The sequence below is a fragment of the Alexandromys fortis genome, unplaced genomic scaffold (genome assembly GCF_014885135.2).
Source record: "Alexandromys fortis isolate MF-2015 unplaced genomic scaffold, M_Fortis_MF-2015_v1.1 scaffold_20, whole genome shotgun sequence".
In the NCBI taxonomy this organism is placed as follows: domain Eukaryota; kingdom Metazoa; phylum Chordata; class Mammalia; order Rodentia; family Cricetidae; genus Alexandromys; species Alexandromys fortis.
This window is the reverse complement of record NW_026067903.1, coordinates 9,955,215-9,975,429: the sequence shown is the minus strand read 5'-3', so window position 1 is coordinate 9,975,429 and position 20,215 is coordinate 9,955,215.

The following is a 20,215-nucleotide window of genomic DNA, read 5'->3' as shown; positions in this document are numbered from 1 at the left end:
AAGAGTGGGGGGAGGGGGAAGGGAGTGGGAGGAGGGGGAGAAGGATGGGAGGAGGGGGAGGGAAATGGGAGGCTGGGAGGAGGCAGAAACTTTTTTTTCTTTTCCTTTTCTCAATAAAAAAAATTAATCTTCTCTACCTTCACCATTCTTTTTCCTCATCCATATGTTTCTGCTCTTTGCTCCTGGTACCTTTGGGGTTGTGATGGGCCAAATTATTCAGTTGCAAAATTTACTACAGTCCAAATGTTTTCTACATTACCGAGCACCAATATGTTTTCAATGAAACAGAGAATCTCTCTTACAAGTAAGCTTGGCCATGCTAGCTCATAGAGGAGACTATTTATACCTCAGGAGATCTTCATAATATTAGAGATTCAGTGGTGATACCCTGTATATGTGTGTGTGTGTGTGTGTATATATATATATATATATATTTCCTTCCTTAAAAATATTTGGTAATGTGTTCTTCATGTTTTAAAATCATTCATGAAGTCACCTACTATCAATTTGTTTCTCCATCAGTCTTCCCCTATTGACTCTGGTTCCACAAAAATCTCAACACATTTGCCTTTTTGTGACTCAAATATGTCCCCACTATCTACTTTGGCCATTTTCCATACCATCTCAAGTGCTCTCAAGCTTTACAAACCCACTTATTAATCTAAATCATTCACATAAAAAGAGCCTCTGAATTATGGTTTCTATTGCTCAACAAAACTTTATGGCTGAAAAGCAAGTTTGGGAGGAAAGGGTTTATTTGGCTTACACTTACACATCACTGTTCATCACTCTAGGAAGTCAGGACAAGAATTCTAACAGGAAATGAGCCTGGAGGCAGGAGCGGATGCAGAGTCCATGGAGGGTGGATGATTACTTGCTTGTTTCCCTTGACTTGCTCAACCCACCTTCTGTAGAACCCAAGACCACCACTCACCTTGAACTGTGCCCTCCCCCATTGCTCTCTAATTGAGGAAATGCTTTCCAGCTGGATCTCAAGGATCATTTTTTCAACTCATGTTCTGTCCTCTGATGACTCTAGATTGTGTCAAGTTGACACCCAAATCCAGCCATCACACTCTCCTATCTTATAAAGACCCTCACCCACCATCGGGCTCATAAACCACAAAATCATCATCCCAATCCTGAATTCCTTGCTGTAGTAAATTATCTTTTAAGTCTCCTGTGAATGTCGTCATATTTTATGTCCAGTGTTTTGAAATTCACTGTATCTCTCATACCCTGTTTAATAATGCCCATCTCTTCTCTATTGTCTTCCAGTCTCTGATGTTTATGGGAATCATAGCATTTGAAAATGAAGAGTCCCTAGTGATTCTTGTGAACCATTGCATTAGAGATTGACTTCTGCATTCGAAATATTCAGCCTTTGAATCAAGGGGAGGTAAATGTTATATCACCCAATGTCTCTGTAACAGAACAGACTAAGGGTTATAGTTACTATTGCCTAACACCCTACAGCTTTTCTGTCACGCATTACACTCAACCTTCCAGAGCCATTTGGGAATGCTTCCTTCTCTTTTTGCCAATAAACATATCAGAGGAGATCAGGCCTGAGGGAGAATGTAAATGGGGAATCTAAAGGAACTTTTAGTCTTTAAAAGGACTGGCAGGAGAGCAAAGAACTCTCCACAAACCTGTGATTTTTCCCTCCTATTGCCCAATAGTATCCCTAAACCCATTCCCCCCTCTAAATTGACAAATGCCTTTCTGTCAGGTGTGTACTACTTATCCAATTTTCAACAGCCTTTTCTAGAATAAAACTATCTCCTCTACCAGTCTTTTTCTCCAGTGTTGTTTCTGTAAAGGTAAAAAGTAATATGACCCAAAGGCCTGAATAACAGCACACCATTGATGTAGGCAGGGGCAGGGACAATCGATTCCTGAATGAACATTTCACCTATCATGGTAGAGGAAAGCTCAACTCCTTCCAGGTACTTGTAGTAGAAGGAGAGTTTTTCAAAAGCCCCACTAAAGTCAGCTTTTGGTACATAAATACAAAGAAGACCACATTTCCTTGAAACAATTTGAAGGAAAAAAAACCATTTACTATCTAATGTATATGCATACGAGGGCATAATATTATCACAATTATCCTGTAAATGTGAAAATCATGCAGTTATAACAACACAGCTGTAAGACTAAGGTTTCATCTAATTCTTGATTTTGAAGATTATCTTCTCCCTTCACTTAACATGTTCAAAAGAAAGGGAACGAGACAAAAGAGAAAACAATAGTACCGAGGAGGATTATGGGCTCTGAAGCTGTCTGACTCATACCTACTGCTCTCTTGCAAGATATTTGCCTGATATGTTTTCTTTCTCTTTTGAATAAAATATTTTGCTACCAGCTGTTACTATGTATGATTTCCTTTCATTCCTATTCTTTGGAAAGAAACAAGAATCATGACTGACTGTGGAGACCCTATGGTAACACATTCATAATGCTCAGATTGTTACTATCTGCCACACCCCATAAGATTTTGTCCTGCAACCTTAACTAGGGGCATGGGGGATAAAAAAATGACAGCATAGACATAAGACAAAAAAAATGCTGGTTCACGAGGAGTATGGGCACTCTAATGGAGTGGTAGTAAAACCCAGAACCTCAGAGTGTTTACATGTACAGGACAGGTTGAGGGATTATTTAGTTTCTGTAGAAGGTTCCTGTAGGAGAAAGCCACTGATGCTGGTTTCTTTACACACTGATATATCATCAGTTTTATCACTCACACTTGGGACAGAGAAAGGAGGCTTTGCTTATATTGAGCCTAGCCCATATGGATAATGGTTTAGCCAGTTTCCCATGGGCCTGAGGCCTTGGTCCTTGACAAGATTGTGCTGGTATGCCTAGTCAACAATGAACTAAGGATTTGACTCATTCAGGTCTTAACTCTATACATCTATGTATAATTCCTGTCCTATAACCACATAAGAGTTGGTATCCAAGATTCTTTTCCCTTTAATTTAAAAGTTTTCCAAGATCAAGCACTTTAGATAGAGAATATTATCTGATTATCATAGTTTTTGCAGATGGTTATTATTATGTCTTCTATGTGTATGCTAGATCATCTACTTTTCACTTAATTGTATTAAAACTCATAATTAAGGATTATTTCTATCATTTCTACCTTCCTCATCTCCAAAATTCTTTTAATACTGCAATAGTTTCTTTTATCATTGTTATGGTAAGATACACAACATAGAAAAACAGCTTAAATTCAAAAGGGTTTATTCTGCCTCATAGTTTGAGGGTGCTAACCATCATGACAAGCATCATTATAGCTGGAATGTGGGGCACCTGATCACACTGCATCAGTATCCAGAAAGTAGTGAGAGATAAATATTGGTGCTCAGTTCTCTTTCTACCTTCATTTGATGGGGGAAGGTCATTGGCTAATAAAGAAACTGCCTTGGCCCAGCCTTTAGGTGGGTGGAGTAAACAGAACAGAATGCTGGGAGGAAGAGGAAGTGAGCTCAGACGCGATGCAGCTCTTCTCTCTTATGCAGATGTGATGAAGCTCCAACCCAGGATGGACGTAGGCTAGAATCTTCCTGGTAAGCGCACCTTGGGGTGCTATGCACACTATTAGAAATGGGCTAGTCCAGGTGTGAGAGTTAGCTGGGAAGAGGCTAGATATAATGGGCCAAGCAGTATTTAAATGAATACAATTTGTGTGTTGTTATTTCGGGACATAAGCTAGCAAGGCGGCCAGGAGCCGGGCTGTGGGAAGAGGCCCACAGCTCCTACAAACTCATTTAAGTCCAGGAACCCAGCACATAGGATGGTGACACCCACATTTAGTGTGTATCTTCCCTATCAGTAAAGCTAACCTAGAAACTTACTGATGTTCTTGGGCTTTGAGACTACTACCATATCCTATCAAGTTTACAACCAATATTAATCATCACAAGTCAATCATTTGTCAATTTGATACCCAAATATACCAATGCCTTCCACCTTTGTCTCCATAGGCTTGTGACCATCTATCTCATCACTGGAAGTGTATTCAGTCCAAATGCCAAAAGCTCCATAGACATTAACAATCCCAATACTGTTCCAAGAGTCAATGCCCAAAGTCTCTTCTGACACCCATGATCCATTAATTACTAGCACCCTTAAAATCTAAAATACAGATATATATTTCTTATATCAATACAGGATGAGATGGTATAAATGTATCCATTCCAAAAGGGAAGACTAAAGCATGGCATGGAAATACGAAACTAAAATATGATCAATATTCAGCACAGACAGCAAATACTAAATTCTGAAGTTCTATGTGAGGCAACAGGGGTTTATAATGGGATCATCTAGGAAACAAAGGTTTTGAGCTGCCTTGTCCTACAACTCGGTATACATAGTCTCTCATTTGGGCCATCTCTATTTGCATGTAGTTTTCTTTGTAGAATGTTCTGTGGTTCTGGCATCTCCAGTAACCCAGAGTGTTCATTTAAATGCAGGTTTTAGTTCCATGTCTTCATACCATGTCCTCTTGTAAGAAATCTGACCTTGGCATACATTGCCAGGCCTCAGACATATTCTGAAATGTTGGCACATGCCTCTATGAATGTATTGCTGTTGGGAGCAGTGAGACCCCAGATCCTGAATTTCTTGTAATCCCCTGATCTGAGTGCCTACAGCCGCTCTGAGCACGAGAACTTCAGGAGTTCCTGATGGTGGGAGAGTGGTTTCTGGTGGGTCTGGCTGGGCCATGGCTATCTCTATATAATCTGCCCCTGAACACAATAAAGGGGCATTCTTGGGGAAATCAAGGATGACCCGTGTCACTGTCTCTCTGTCTGTGTGTGTCTGTGTATTTTAACCTCCAGCCCCCTTTCCCGAAGTTGGCGAGCTGGGTGCCAGCAGACAAGTTGCGTTCATTGATGGGAGACGTTATGCTCTCAGGCTACCTTTCTGGTGTCTCAATGATGAGCGGGATATTCTTTTTAATTATATTATAATTTTACCAGTTATAAACATTTTACCAATTATAAACTGACATTTTCAACTTATTCACACTCCTTTTCTTTTCAAACATGGTCATTATAGGTGCCAGATTCTTCTCCGTGTGGTAAACACAAATGAAAGAATTGGGCAAGTGCTATGCCATGCATCAATTCTATTCTGTCTTCATGTTTTCTGTTTTCTATCAAACACACTAGCCTAATGTTTTTCTGTTTGGTATAAATCAATTTCTCAAGACCGATGCTTAGGGAAGCCAGGATATTTGTCAGAATATGACTCAAATAATCTGTAGCCTATTTTCTAACAAATCTTTATTCCCCTTCTAAATTCCATGGGATGGGCCACATTTATCTTTCTTCCTCCCTTTTCTAGGCATTCCAGATATCCAAATCTCTACTGCAATGACCCATTAATTTTACAGTATAGCATTCTTTCACCTTCAAATCCCAAAATTATAAAATTGTCTATATTGATTTAGCAAGCTGGTTCCAACGACTTAAAGACAGTATGTTCAGCTTTATCACATGAAAGGGCCCAGAGAATCTCAAGACATCTTTTAGACATATATCATGTTTCCTCCCTGAACCATGGGCAGGAACAATTATTCTTTAACACTGAATACAGCTCATTGCTTTGAATTTTAAAGTATTGATTTCAGTCAACCCAGAATCTCTATTGTCACTGATTGCTTCAAGTGCTGCTGTCTTTGGTACATACCCTGGTGCCACAGTCATCTGGACAATGCTTTGAAGTTCTTTCTGGGAGAGTCTGGAAGGTAGAACTAAGCCTACAACATCACACTAGTCTGAAAATGACATGGCTGAGATAGCATTTTTACTAGTTATACACAGTATTTTCCCATTTTGTCAAATGACCTATAAAAAAGCACAGAGGCAGATATTACTTGCTCTCCACTTAATCACATTGTATGGCACTGGGCTCCTTGAGACTTGCCTTACAGCCCTGGAGTCATAAAAGCGAGGTGTGTTATATGGCTGGGAACCAAAGGCCAAATGTTTATAATATCCTTTATGTACAAGTGTGGAATAATAGCAACCCTCAAGGTAAGTTCTTTTTTTTTTCCTGATGCTGAAGATCAGAGTTTTGAAAAAAAATAAACACTGAGAAAGAAACCTGTAAATTCGTTTCATTGCCAATACCCTGACAGCGAAGGTTATAACAGGGTGTTGGTGCCCCTGCTGCATCTTAATTCCGTACCTTGGACTCTCTCTTTGGACTCTGACTTTGTTTTCCACAATAACTTATATCAAGAAAAATAAATTAATACAATTTGATATTATGATTGTCTTGCCTTCTTGTAACTACTCAGCTATGTTATTGCTGTGTGCCACTAAACATGGTAGGAAGTGTAATAGAGATTTTATTACTTTAAATCTTACAGAAGATTAATGTTATTATAATATTTTCACATTGTTAACCTTAATATCACAATGTAGTATTTGGCTTGAAGTATATCCTATTTGTCTTTTTAGTAAGTTATAGGCATGTGACTAATGGTGGTTCTTTATTTCTAAGGTGAATTTGCTACTACTTAAAAATTTATATTTTCTTAATTGACTGTTGGTGGAAAACTACACTGCTAAACAGTGAAAGATAGTTTTTCAGAATATTTAAAATATATGATGTTTTTGCATGTGGAGATGTGTGTAGTAGTGAAGAGAAAGCCTAATTACATTAAAACCACTATGAGAACTTTTGGATATATTTTATTTATTTTTTATTGATTTTTATTGAGCAGTACATTTTTATATGTTCCCTATCTGCCTCTTCCCTCCCCTTCAACCCTCTCTTAATGTCTCCAAATTTACTTAGGAGATCTTGTTTCACTCTACTTCCCATGTAGATTAGATCCATGTCTGTCTCTCTTAAAGTCCTCATTGTTGTCTAGGTTCTCTGAGATTGTGATTTTTAGGCTGGCTTTCTTTGCTTTATGTTCACAAACCACTTATGAGTGAGTACATATGCTAATTGTGTTTCTGGGTCTGGGTTACCTCACTCAAAATGATGTTTTCTAACTCCATTCATTTGCCTGCAAACTTCAAGATGTCATCATTTTTTTCTGCTGCATTGCTCCATTGTGTAAATATACGTTTTTACTTATCCATTCTCCCATGTTTTGGGTAGGTAGAATTAATGTAATAAACATGGCAATCTTACCAAAAGCAATCTACAGATTCAATGCCATGCCCATCAAAATCCCAGAAAAATTCTTCACAGACCTCAAAAGAATGGTACTCAACTTCATATGGAAAAGCAAAAGACCCAGGATAGCCAAAACAAATCTGTACAATAAAAGAATTTCTGGACGCATCACAATCCCTGACTTCAAACTCTACTATAGAGCTACAGTACTGAAAACAGCCTGGTATTGGCATAAAAACAGAAAGGAGGACCTATGGAACTTAATCAAAGAACCAGACATTAACCAACATACTTTCAAACACCTGATTTTTGACAAAGAAGCAAAAAATATCCAATGGAAAAAAGAAAGCATATTTAACCAATGGTGCTGGCATAACTGAATATGTTTTTAGAATGTTTTGATCAAGTTTTCATTTGTAGAGTGTATCAACTTAATGTATATAATTAAACGAAGCTGTGTATGATAACTTAGGTATTTTTAATGGCACACATATTCTAATTAACATATAAGTAAACCACTGTCCTTTTCTCTTAAGCAGATAAATTAATTTGATTAGGAAGATATGTATTATTGAGTAGTCAGAGGCCTGTCAACTTTCATGCTATAGTCGCACATGATCAAATCAAACACTAAGTGGTGTTATAAAATCACTTTGAAGAAGGATTAATATTTACAGAGGGTCATCTATATGCAGTTTCCCTTAATTATTTGTGTAAACTTGTTTCCAACAATTGAGAATGTTTGAAGAGATTTGATTTGCCAAATTTGGCAGCAGATTAGAGTCCTGAGTAATTGGTGGATGCATTTGCATCAGATTTGTTTTAGAACTATTTTATGATGGTGAGGTCTTTTGATCTGTATACTCTCCCAATTTTATCCAGTTTTCCCATCTCTCTCACATGAGATTCCACTAAATATCAATGCTTCCTTCTGTATCTTTAGATGGGCATTGTGATGAAGTGGATCTTGCTCCAGCCACCTTCTCACTCTAGATTCTCCTAGACCACGTGTTCGTAACTGCGGTTGCACTTATATTTACTTGATAATAATCTCTGCATATCTTCCAGACATTTGACTTTATTCTTTCCAAACTGTCCGAAAATAAGTATGTTAAAAATCATTCAGCCTAGGTATTCAGTCAAACTTTTGACAAGCTACATTGGCTATAAAATATATATTGTGATCCTCTTACACACACACACATATATATTCACACACATACACACACATACATACAGTCACATGAGTAAGTTATGTTATTTAAATTTCATGTATTGATTTTTCTCTCATTCTGGGTCTGGGACAGGATCATTAAAACCAACCAATATGAATTTTTAAATAACAGAAAGAAAAAAAGGAAAGCCTTCAACATTTTGTACTATGGTCTGCCTCAGGCATGTTACAGGTTTCTCATTTTCCAGGAAACTTGATTGCTGAGAACCAATGCATACCTGGTAATAACACTTTCTGTTAAATATCAGTGAATAATATTTAACCAGAAGAGTTTACCATAATCACTGTTGGCACTCCTTCCTCAATGTGTCATTATTTTATGGTGAATCCCTTCATGCCCCAAATCAGTACATACTGACATCCGAAAGCCTCATATCAAGTAAAACTATACACAACCCACTTCATAACACTAGATAATGAACTTCTCAAACACTAATTTTCTTATTTTTTATAATAGTTTATGCCTCTACTTTGCACACTCACAGGAGACAAAGTATTTTCTTTATATCTTTGGGCTGCTACAAAACACAGATTTAATTATAAATGAATCTGAAGTCTGTGTGATTCTAACTTGATGAATCTAGCACCATATGTTTACCTTGCTGGCATGTGATGTCAGTCTGTATATTACAAAATAATGGAACAATTAGCAGCTTAAACAATTAAATCAAGAACTTATTTCATTAATACATATTGTAAATGCATGTATCTTCTCATACAAAATGGCATATAAAATGGATTACTTTCTCAAAATAGTTTATTATGTATAGCACTGCTCTTAGGAAACTCCACATTTCAGATCTGTGTGTTTAATGTGTCTCACTTATTTCTGTTTGGCTGTTGTTATTCTCTATTCTCATATCCACAAATAATCTCTATATTTAGCTATACTCTTTTAGACAAGCTTCTAAATTATTTCACATGAAAATATTGTAATCTGACTATGAGCTAGGTCATCTACATCAAAACCTAATAAAGCTTCTTATAGATAAGAAATTAAACTGGTATTTTATGTTTTTTGAACATAGTTGAAAAGTAGTTGATGGGATTTTTTAATAAAAAGGAGAACTTTCCCCCAGTTTGTGAATTACAAATACCTGATTCTGAATACAAAATAAAATCTTTCATCTCTTTCAATGTAGGCAATGTAATGACAAAGGTTTGAATACTTTCTGTTTTGAAAATATGTGATTTTTCTATTCAAACCAAATGATTTAGATATAAAAATTATTCATTTAGTATTTATAAAGCAAGAATGGTTACTGATAGTTTCCTAAGAGATTCAACACTCAATTGTAAATTGGCCCTGGCCTCTTCTTTGGGTTTAAAAGTCTTAAGCATCAGGCTTTTGCAGAAAATATGTGCCCTTTCTGAACTTTGTCTCTTATGTTTGCTCTTAATTATACCTTTACTGGATTCTTAAAAAAATTTAGTAGTAAAGTGATGGAGGAAGGTCATTGAGCAATAAAGAAACTGCTTGGCTGGCCCTGATAGGTTAAAGCATAGGTGGGAGGAGTAAACAGAATAGGATGCTGGGCGGAAGAGGAAGTGAGCTCAGACTCTGCTCTGCTCCTGGAGAGACCCGACAGCTCTGCTCTCTGGAGCAGAGATGCCATGCTCAGCTCTCCCAGGCAACTCCAACTCAGAATGGACATAGGCTAGAATCTTCCCGGTAAGCGCACCTTGGGGTGCATACACACATTACTAGAAATGGGCTAGTCCAGGTGTGAGAATTAGCCTGTAAGGGCTAGAGTTCATGGGCCAAGCGGTGTTTAAATGAATACAGTTTGTGTGTTGTTATTTCGGGCATAAGCTAGCAGGCGGCTGGGGTGCTGGGGACGCAGCCCTGCCGCTCCCTATTTCAACAGTAAAGCTTAAGTAAATGAGTCAATATAAATCAGGGTAATAAAACATATCCCTGTATTATAAAATTATTTATGAAGATATTTATGAAATTTTATTTGGTATTTTATAGGTCACCTTAATGAAAATAATTTTTCTTACCTTTAAGCTACTAGAATTTCAATAAATAGAAAAAGTAGAGGGTGTTAAAAGAATTGGTTTAGCAGTTGTAAGAGCACTGACTACTCTGCCATTGGACCTGGACTTTATTCCCAGCACCTAAAAATGACTCACAACCATCTATACCCTAGAGGTTCCAACACCTTTTTCTGGCCTCTGTGGGAACCAGGCATATACATGATTGGTATACATATATGCAGATAAACAAAGCATTCATAATATACAATAGATGAATTTAAAAAAAATGAAACAAATAGTGGAATTATATTTACTTTGCTGAAGGAATTCAGATTATTTCTACTAAAGCAGATTTATAAGAAATCTCTTAAAATAATTTTAAGGTAGATAATAACAAAATTGTGGCTAGTATAAGGAAGACTGTACACAATTTTCTAAACTCAGCTAGGTAATAGATGTATAAATCCATTTTTTAAAATTTTATTGAGCTATACATTTTTCCCTGCTCCCCTCTTATCATTTACCTTCCCCTTCAACCCTTTCCCAAGGTCCTCATGCTCCCAATTTACTCAGGAGATCTTGTCTTTTTCTACTTCTTCCCATGTAGATTAGATCCACGTATGTCTCTCTTGGGGTCCTCATTGTTGTCTAGGTTCTCTGGGATTGTGAATTGTAGGCTAGTTTTCTTTGCTTTATGTTTAAAAGCCACTTATGAGTGAGCACATATGACATTTGTCTTTCTGGTTTTGGGTTACTTCACTTAATATGATATTTCTAGCTCCATCCATTTGCTTACAAATTTCAAGATGTCATTTTTTTTCTGCTGTGTAGTACTCCATTGTGTAAATGTACCATATTTTCCTTATCCATTGTTCAGTCAAGGGAATGTAGGTTGTTTCCAGGTTCTGGTTATGACAAACAATACTGCTATGAATATAGCTGAGTGCATGTCTTGGTGGTACAATTGAGCATCCTTTGGGTATTTACACAAAAGTGATATTGCTAGGTCTTGAGGAAAGCTGTTTTCTAATTTTCTGAGAAACCACCATGCTGATATCCAAAAAGGCCGCACCAGCTTAAACTCACTAGCAAATAACAGCAAACTTCTTCACAGACCTCTAGAGAACAGTCCTCAACTTCATGGAAAAGCAAAAATCAATCAATCAATCAATCAAAAAAATCAGCAAACAAAACAAAAAACCAGGATAGCCAAAACAATTCTGTATAATAAACGAACTTCTGAAGGCATCATAATCCCTGACTTCAAACTCTACTACAGAGTTACAGTACTGAAAACAGCCTTGTATTTGCATAACAACAGACAGGAGAACCAATGAAACCAAATAAAAGACCTGAATATTAATTCACACACCTTCAAACACCTGATTTTTATAACTAGGTATCAGTGTGCAGAAGGATGAAAATAGACCCATATCTATCCCCGTTCACAAAACTTAAGTCCAAATTGATTCAAGACCTCAACATAAAGTCAGCCACACTGAACCTCATAGAAGAGAAAGTGGGAAGTACGCTTGAACGCATTGGTACAGGAGATCACTTCCTAAATATAACCCCAGTAGCACAGACACTTAGAGAAACAATTAATAAAAGAAACACTGAGAAGCCTCTTTAGAACAAAAGACATGGTCAACAAGACAAAAAGGCAGTCTACAGAATGGAAAAAGATCTTCACCAACCCCACATCAGACAGAGGACTGATCTTCAAAATAAACAAAGAATTCAAGAAATTGGTCTTCAAAAGAACAAGTAATCCAATAAAATAATGGTGTACAGAACTAAATAGAGAAGTCTCAACAGAGGAATCTAAAGTGGCTGAAACACACTTAAGGAAATGTTCATCATCCTTAGTCATCAGAGAATTGCAAATCAAAACAACTCTGAGATTCCATCTTATACCCGCAAGAATGGCCAAGATCAAAAATGCTGATGACAACTTTTGCTGGAGAGGATGTGGGGTAAATGTCTAACTCTAACTTGAAATTTAATGTATATATATAAAACCAAACTAAAGTTCTCCACAAACTTACCTTGTTACCTTGTTTAGAATTCTATCTAGAAATCGTTCCTAGAACACTATATCATCTACCCCTGTTGGAAATAAATACTTGTATAAAATACAGTATCACAAGTGTTAAAAGCTGATGCACTGTTCAATTTGTAGACTATACCTCATATAGGCTGTCTCTTTTTTTATCTTTTATTGAAAATTTCCACCTCCTCCCCTCATCCCACTTCCTTCCCCTCCCCCCTCCCTCTCCAGTCCAATGAGCAGTCAGGGTTCCCTACCCTATGGGAAGTCCAAGGCCATTCCTGCTCCCCCCGGGTCCAGGAAGGTGAGCATCCAAACAGACTAGGCTCTAGGCTATCTCTTGATCTATATACCTCCAAGAGAAAAAATGGTTAGCATGACATTCTTTCAATATCTTTTTTGTAGGGGCATTTCAAAATGCCTTATTTCTATATGACTTTATGCATGTTTGTTCACTTATTCACTTAGGATTCTGGATCGAACATTTAGACCACAGTGTGACTGAACATGTTGAAGTCCTTTTGTGAGTACTCAGCTCTAAAGTCATTTGCATCCAGTTTCTACTGTTGTTTACAGTATGAATAACAAGAATGTTGCTAAGTTCTTTTGGGGAAGAAATCTTTTATTGCCAGTCAAATCCTGCCTTGTTTTTAAATACATAATTATAGGTTTTTCTGAAGATTTTAATCATTTAAAAAGTGCTTTTATAGTAATCAAATAGAGTAATTTTTCATGATAATTGCCTCTTTCACTTTACAGTCAGTGATGAACATATTCATGCTGGGAGGTATACAAAGGTGACTAAATAACATTTAGAACTAAATATATTTTTCCTTCGGCCATCCATTGAAATTGATACTTAAATTAACTTCTTTTAAGTAATTAACATTTTCATAATGAAATATAAGCAATGCCATAATTTTATGATCAAAATGCATTTTCTTCTGTTTTTTTTCTTTCCTTTTAAGATTTATGAATAGGATTTAGGAGGACATTGAGCAGGCACAAGAAGTTTGTGAGAAATGATTACTCAAATTTTCACATTCTGATAAGAAATAGGAAGGACGACAAGCCCTTAAAGATGACCTTCAGGGCACTCTCATAGACTGAAGATCATCTCTCAGGAGGAACAATATATCAGGCTAAAATTTATGACTGTTCAAGACAAAATAATAATAATAATAAAGTGAATAAGCATAATACCTAGGGAATCCCTATAATAAATTTATAGAGATTCACCATGTAGATATTATCTAGTCTTCAGCCTCAGATCACAACACAGGGTGATACACCTTTTCTGAAAGAGATAGGACTAGTTAAATCAAGGCTTGATAAAGTTTTCATGTGTGTGTGTGTGTGTGTGTGTGTGTGTATACAAGGTACAGGTATGTGGAATTTGGGATCAAGTGGAAAAAAAAATAGGAAACCAACTTCTTGGTATAAGACTAAATTTAGAAGGAAACAAGGTAAGTATATCAAGGAGTGCAGAAAGCAGGGGTCCAATGATTTATTCCTCTAAAATAAGCCAATTAGAAGAGTTGCAGTTCAAGGAAGAACTGAAAATGGAGGTTTAAAGCACTAGTGGACAAACAAGAGCTAAGATAAATTCTTCGAGGAACTAGGTACAGGGTATCCTTGCAGTGTATCTGTTCAGGTATCACTTCAGAGCACCTCAGCATTCAAACTGACTTTTAAAAAGACTGTGTGTACCTGGGAGACAGAAAAAATCATGAGTGTGTTGAATGTTGCAACAGTGATGAGGACCAGAAGTATGAAAGGATCACTAGGAGAGACAGAAATCTCCTCCCCACTCCTATAGTGATGTCTACCATGTCCAGACAGTCTTACCCTAGGTCCTAAAAAACAGAATTATATAATATTAGACATTTTTGTTTCTTCATAAAATGGGAAATTTAAAAATTCCCTTTTTTGGATATAACCACAAATTACAGATAGAAAAAATTAACTCTGGTTTATTAAGTGGAAAGTTAATATATGTAGATTCCTTTATCTAATTGAGGAGTTTCTAGAAACTAAATGCACACTTTTATGCTGACAAGTTAGTACTGGTTAGGAAAAACTGAGAATAAATCAAGCAAATTTATCATCATTTTGAAGAACACAATCTACATACATTCTTTTTTGGGGAAAGAGTACGAAAACTTTAATTTCAGAGAACTTAGAAATTGAGCCCTATTGTAAAGCATCTACTCTCTAATATATGTATAAATGTAGATGATAATGAGATTCCTCCCTATTAACATCCAGTATTCACCTAAAATACTTCTGTATACTGAATACATATTAAATTTTATACTTTAAGGAAAAACATAAAGATAATAATATTCATATACTGTATTTAAGTTGATAATATTTTACCAGTATTAATTTCCTAATTTGATAGCGTGCTATGGCCATCTACACTAATATATTCCTGGGAAGCTCCTTGAACACATTCCATAGATATGTGCATCTGCTTGGGAAATATACTATTAATAGAGTGCCATAAACAAAGTTAGCCAGCAAGATGGTTCCCTTCAGAGGTGAGAAGGTATATAAAATGAGGCAAGTTAAACAATCACGAAATTATATGAAACAAGTCTTATTTCATATCAGTTCTTTGAAGCAGCATGTCAGCATCCTTATGAATTTGATACCAGCTATGCAACTGAGATTCTTGCCTTATGGAAGCTAAAATGTTGACTGAGTCTTAGCACTGTGTAAAGAAGGGAAGAAAGAATATAGTTGGAGTTTGAAACAGAACAAGCTAGAATCCTGTGATGAGGAAACCTTGTAAAAGGATGCAAAAGATTGCAAGATTGACGGGGGCTCCAGAGAATGACAGATTGATAGGATGTGTTAAAGTTTTCAATTACCACCAGTTGTAATAAGATTTCTTTCAAAGCCTCTAAGATAAGATTATGCTAAATGACAGTAGGTCAAACTTTGGGGAACACATTAAGATTTATCTGTGGGAGGTACATCTAAAGGATATACTCTTTCCCTGATAAAGGTAAATAATGCTTGCATCACATAATTTTAGCATCTTTGCAAAATTGTTGTTTACCTGCATATTTTTAAGATGTTTATCCAAATATGACCGCATTTCAATAAAAGTACACAAGTCAAAAACAAAAGGACTCATTTCCACAGAGTGAACATTCTTACAAGTTTGGTAAAGGAGCCAAGTATCACAAAACTCCAAAATCCTCTCTTATCCTCATGTCCCATATGTTCCCACCCCCAGATAAGCAGGTAGCCACAGTCTTACTATCTCTTTGTTTCACTGTCAGTGAAAGTAATTCATGTATATTTTTTTCACATTTGTCATTTTTATATTGGTTTATGTGCATGCTTCAATGTGAATGCCATTTGTTCATTTTCATTATTTTTATTCATTGTTTGTGGGGAGTGTGCATTTATTCATTATTTTACTTCATATTAGATGTCTGTGTCATTCCCAGCCATCCGATTAAGGCACAAAACATGGTGGTTGATAACACAATTTTTATGTGACACATTCCGTAGTCAGAGACTTCAATCCGTTTCCCAGCTGCGCAGACCCGAATAATCACACAAAAACTCTTCTACATGTAGCCATTCTAGTTGAGCAGCACCACTTTTAAAGATGCTATCTTTTTTTCGGTGTGTATTAATGGTTTCTTTTTCAATAAACAGCTGTATATCGGTATATGGATTTTATATGTGTCTTTGATCATATTTCAGTGGTAATTGTGCTTTTTTATCACTATCACATGTTTTTTATCAATATCATGCTGATTTTATTCATAAAGCTTTGTAAAACAAATTGATTTCTGGGATGGTGAAATTTCTGGCAGTTCTTTTATTATTCAGGATTGTTTCAGTTACGTTGGATTTTTTGTGTTTCCATGTTTTAAGTGCCAGCAGTTACTTACTGGATTAGGAGCTCTTGATATGGTTTCTAGGAATGAAAGCTAGGGTGGCTTGGAAGGGTTTCAACAAGACTCAGGTTGACAACAGCTTATTTCAAGGAATCAGACTTTTTATACACTTATCAGAAACAGAACACAATGGCAGTTACCAGAATGAATACAATGGTGTTTGCCAGAAAACTAGTCAGGGCATGTAAGATTATAGTATAAGAATAATTCTTCTATCAAACTTGTATTGCTTCACTCACTTCTCAAGAATATAGAGAAATACAGATAGTCTGGATGTTTTACTGCCTGAGAAAATGACTCCATTTCTCATGAAACAAAGACACACTATTCTCCAAGAGCCACAGACAAAAATATGAACAATGATGACACATGTCCTTCAAGGAAGTAGGACCCAGTCAAGCACATGATTCTCTGTATTATATGAAGCTGAAGTTTATTCTTTCAGGATCTGTAAATATTACATTGCTATATTGATAGGTATTGCATTGAATCTGCAGATTGATTTTGATAGGATGGCCATTTTTACTAGGTTAATACTACTGTGATCCATGATCCTGAAAGATCTTTTTGTCTTCTGATATCTCTTCGATTTCTTTCTTCATTGTCTTAAACTATCATGCAAGTGTTTCATTTATGTGGTTAGAGCTACCTTCAAGATACCTATTATTACTTTAGGCTATTGTGAAAATTCGTTTGGCTGATTTCTTTCTTAGTCCCTTTGTGAGTTTTACATAGGAGGACTACTGATTTTTGTTAGTTAATTTTGAATCTAGGAACTTTGCTGAAAATGTTTATCAACTATAAATGTTTTCTGGTGGATTTTTGGGGAGATTCACTTATTTACACTATCATATCATCTGCCAGAAATGATACTTTGACTTCTTCCTCCAATTTGTATTCTCATCTCTTTAATTCTCTAGCTAAGACTTTAATAACTATGTCTTATTCCTAATTTTAGTGGAGTTGCTTTGAGTTTCATTCCATGTAAGCTCACATTGTTATCGGTTTACTGTAACTGCTTTTATTATGTTGAGGCATGTCCCTTATATCCCTGATATCTCTTGAACTTTTATCCTGAAGTGATGTTGGATTTGGTCATAGACCTTTTCTGAATCTAATAAGAAGATCATATGGATTTTGTGCTTCAGTTTGATTATATGATGGATTATATTTATATATTTATGTGTATCAAACCATCTGTCAACTCTAGGATAAAGCCTACTTAATAATGGTGGATTATCTTTTTCATATGATTTTTGTTTCTGCTTATAAGTATTTTATTAATAATTTATACATCTGTGTTCATAAAGAAAATTTATCTTAGTTTACTTTCTTTTATGGGTCTTTATATGGTTTGGGTATAATGGTAACTGTGGCCTCATAAGAAAAATTGGGCGAAGTTCTTCTGTTTCTGTTTTGTGGAATAATTTTAAGAGCATTGATATTAACTCGTTTGAAAGTCTGGTGGAATTCTGTGATAATACCACCTATGGTTGAATGGTTTGGGTTGGGTTGGTAGTCATTTAAATATTACTTCTATTTCATTAGTTTATAGGTCCATTCAAATTGTTTATCTGATCTTCATTTAACATTGGTAAGTAATAGGTATCAAGAAAATTATTCATTTATTTTAGATTTTACAATTTGGCAGAGCACAGATTCTTAAAGTATTTCTTTATGATTTTCTGCATTTCCTCTGTGTCTGTTGTGATGCCCACTTTTCATTTCTAATTTTGCTAATTTGTATATTCTTTCTATACATTTTTGTTGATTTGGAAAAGGGTTTGTCAACTTAATGATTTCCTCAAAGAACCAACTCTTTGTTTAATTGATTATATTTTTTGTTCATTTGTTTGTTTCTATTTCCTTGATTTCAGCCCTGAGTTTGATAATTGCTTGCCATCTACTCCTTTTGGGCATGATTTCTCCTTCTTCTAAGGCCTTCAAGTAGACCATTAAGTTGCTAATATGAGCTTTCTCTCTTTTTTTATGTAAACACTTTTTACTGTGTACTTTCATCTTTGAGACACTTTTATAGTGTCCCAAAATTTTGGGAATACAATGTTCTTATTTGCAATCAGTTCTAGAAATTATTTAATTTTTTTCTTAATTTCTGTCTTGACCTATTTTTTGTTCAGTATTCAGTTGTTCAGTTTTCCTGATGTTGTAATTGTTCCTGTTGTTTCTATTGTTGATGTTCAGTTTTAATCTGTGTTGATCAGATAAGATGCACATTATTATTTATATATTCTTGTATGTATTGAAACTTGCTTTGTGTCAAGTATGTGGTCAGTTTTGGGGAAAATTCCCCAAGATACTGAGAAGAAGAGATATTCATGTGCAAAGATAGATTCACTTGAAAAGGAATATGCACTTGCATTTGAGTGAATGTTCTACAAACATCTGTTAGGTCCAGTTGGCATATAGCGTCATTTAGGTTCAGCATTTCTCGGTTTTGTTTTTGTCTGAATGACCTGTGTATCTGCCATAGTAGAGTATTGAAGTCTCACATTGTCAGTGTATGAAGGTTGGTTTGTGATTTAAGCTGTAGTAAGGTTTGTTTTGTTTCCCAGATTTGTTTGTTATTGTACTTGGTGCACAGATGTTGAGAATTGCATTGTCCCCTTGGTGAATTTTTCATTCAATGAGCATATAGCATCCTTCCATATATCTTCTGATTAGTTTTAGTTTGAAGTTTGCATTGTCAAGTATTAAAATGGCTATACCAGATTGATTTTTATGTCCCTTTGCTTATAATATCTTTCTCCATCTTTTTATCCTGAGGTAATGTCTGTCCTTGATCTAAAGGTGTATATCTTGGATGCAGCAGAAAGATAGATCCTGTTTTGCCTTCCATTCTGTTAGTCTCTGTCTTTTTACTGGGGAACAGAAGCCATGATATTGAGATCTATCAATGAGCAGTGCTTGCTGCTTTTTGTTATTTAGTTATTGTGGTATTAGGTGTGTGTGTGTGTGTGTGTGTGTGTGTGTGTGTGTGTGTGTCTGCTATTTGGATTTGCTAGTCTGGGGTTATTTATTCCTTGTGTTTTCTTAGGTGTGGTTAACCTCTTTAGTCTGGAATTTTCTTTGCCTTTTTTAAGTACATATTTATAGATAAATATTTTTCTTGTACATTTTCTGTCTTGATTATTATATGTGGAAAGATCAGTATTCTTCTTGTACCATTGTAGGAATCTACTTATTTAGGTTATGGAAACTCTCATTTTTTATTTTTTGAAAGTGTATATTTTTTGTTTGACCTGGATTTCTCCTCATTTCTCAATTTCTATTATTATTAGATTTGGTATTTTCATTGTGTCACACATTTTCTGGTTGTTCTGTGTCATTTTTTAAAAATGTATCCATTTCTTCTATTTGTCTCTACCATTTCTCATATTTTCTTGGTGAGAATTGCTTTTGACTTTTGGGTTTAAGTTTTTATTTCCTGTTTTCCCTCAGTTTGGGTTTTCTTAACTGATTCTATTTCTACTTTTGGGTATTGATTTGTTTTTACTTACTTCCACTGGTTTTCTTTTTTCGCCATAAACATCTTTAAGGAATTTACTCATTTCATCTTAAAAAAACTTTATCATGTTTATGACGGCTATTTTAAAGACTTTTTCTTGTGATTCAGCTATGTTACAATTCTCGTGGCTTGCTATGTGGTAGGGTTGGAGACATATTTTTTTATTTGAAACTATTTTATTAGTGATTAAGTAAAGCATTTCCATGAGACATCATGTTGCCTGCTCCCAAAGTAATTTTTTTTAAATATTTTTTATTGAAAAAAGATTTCCGCCTCCTCCCCGCCTCCCATTTCCCTCCCCATCCCCCTTTTCCCCCCTCCTCCCTCTCCTCTCCCCCTCCCCCCACTCCTCTCCC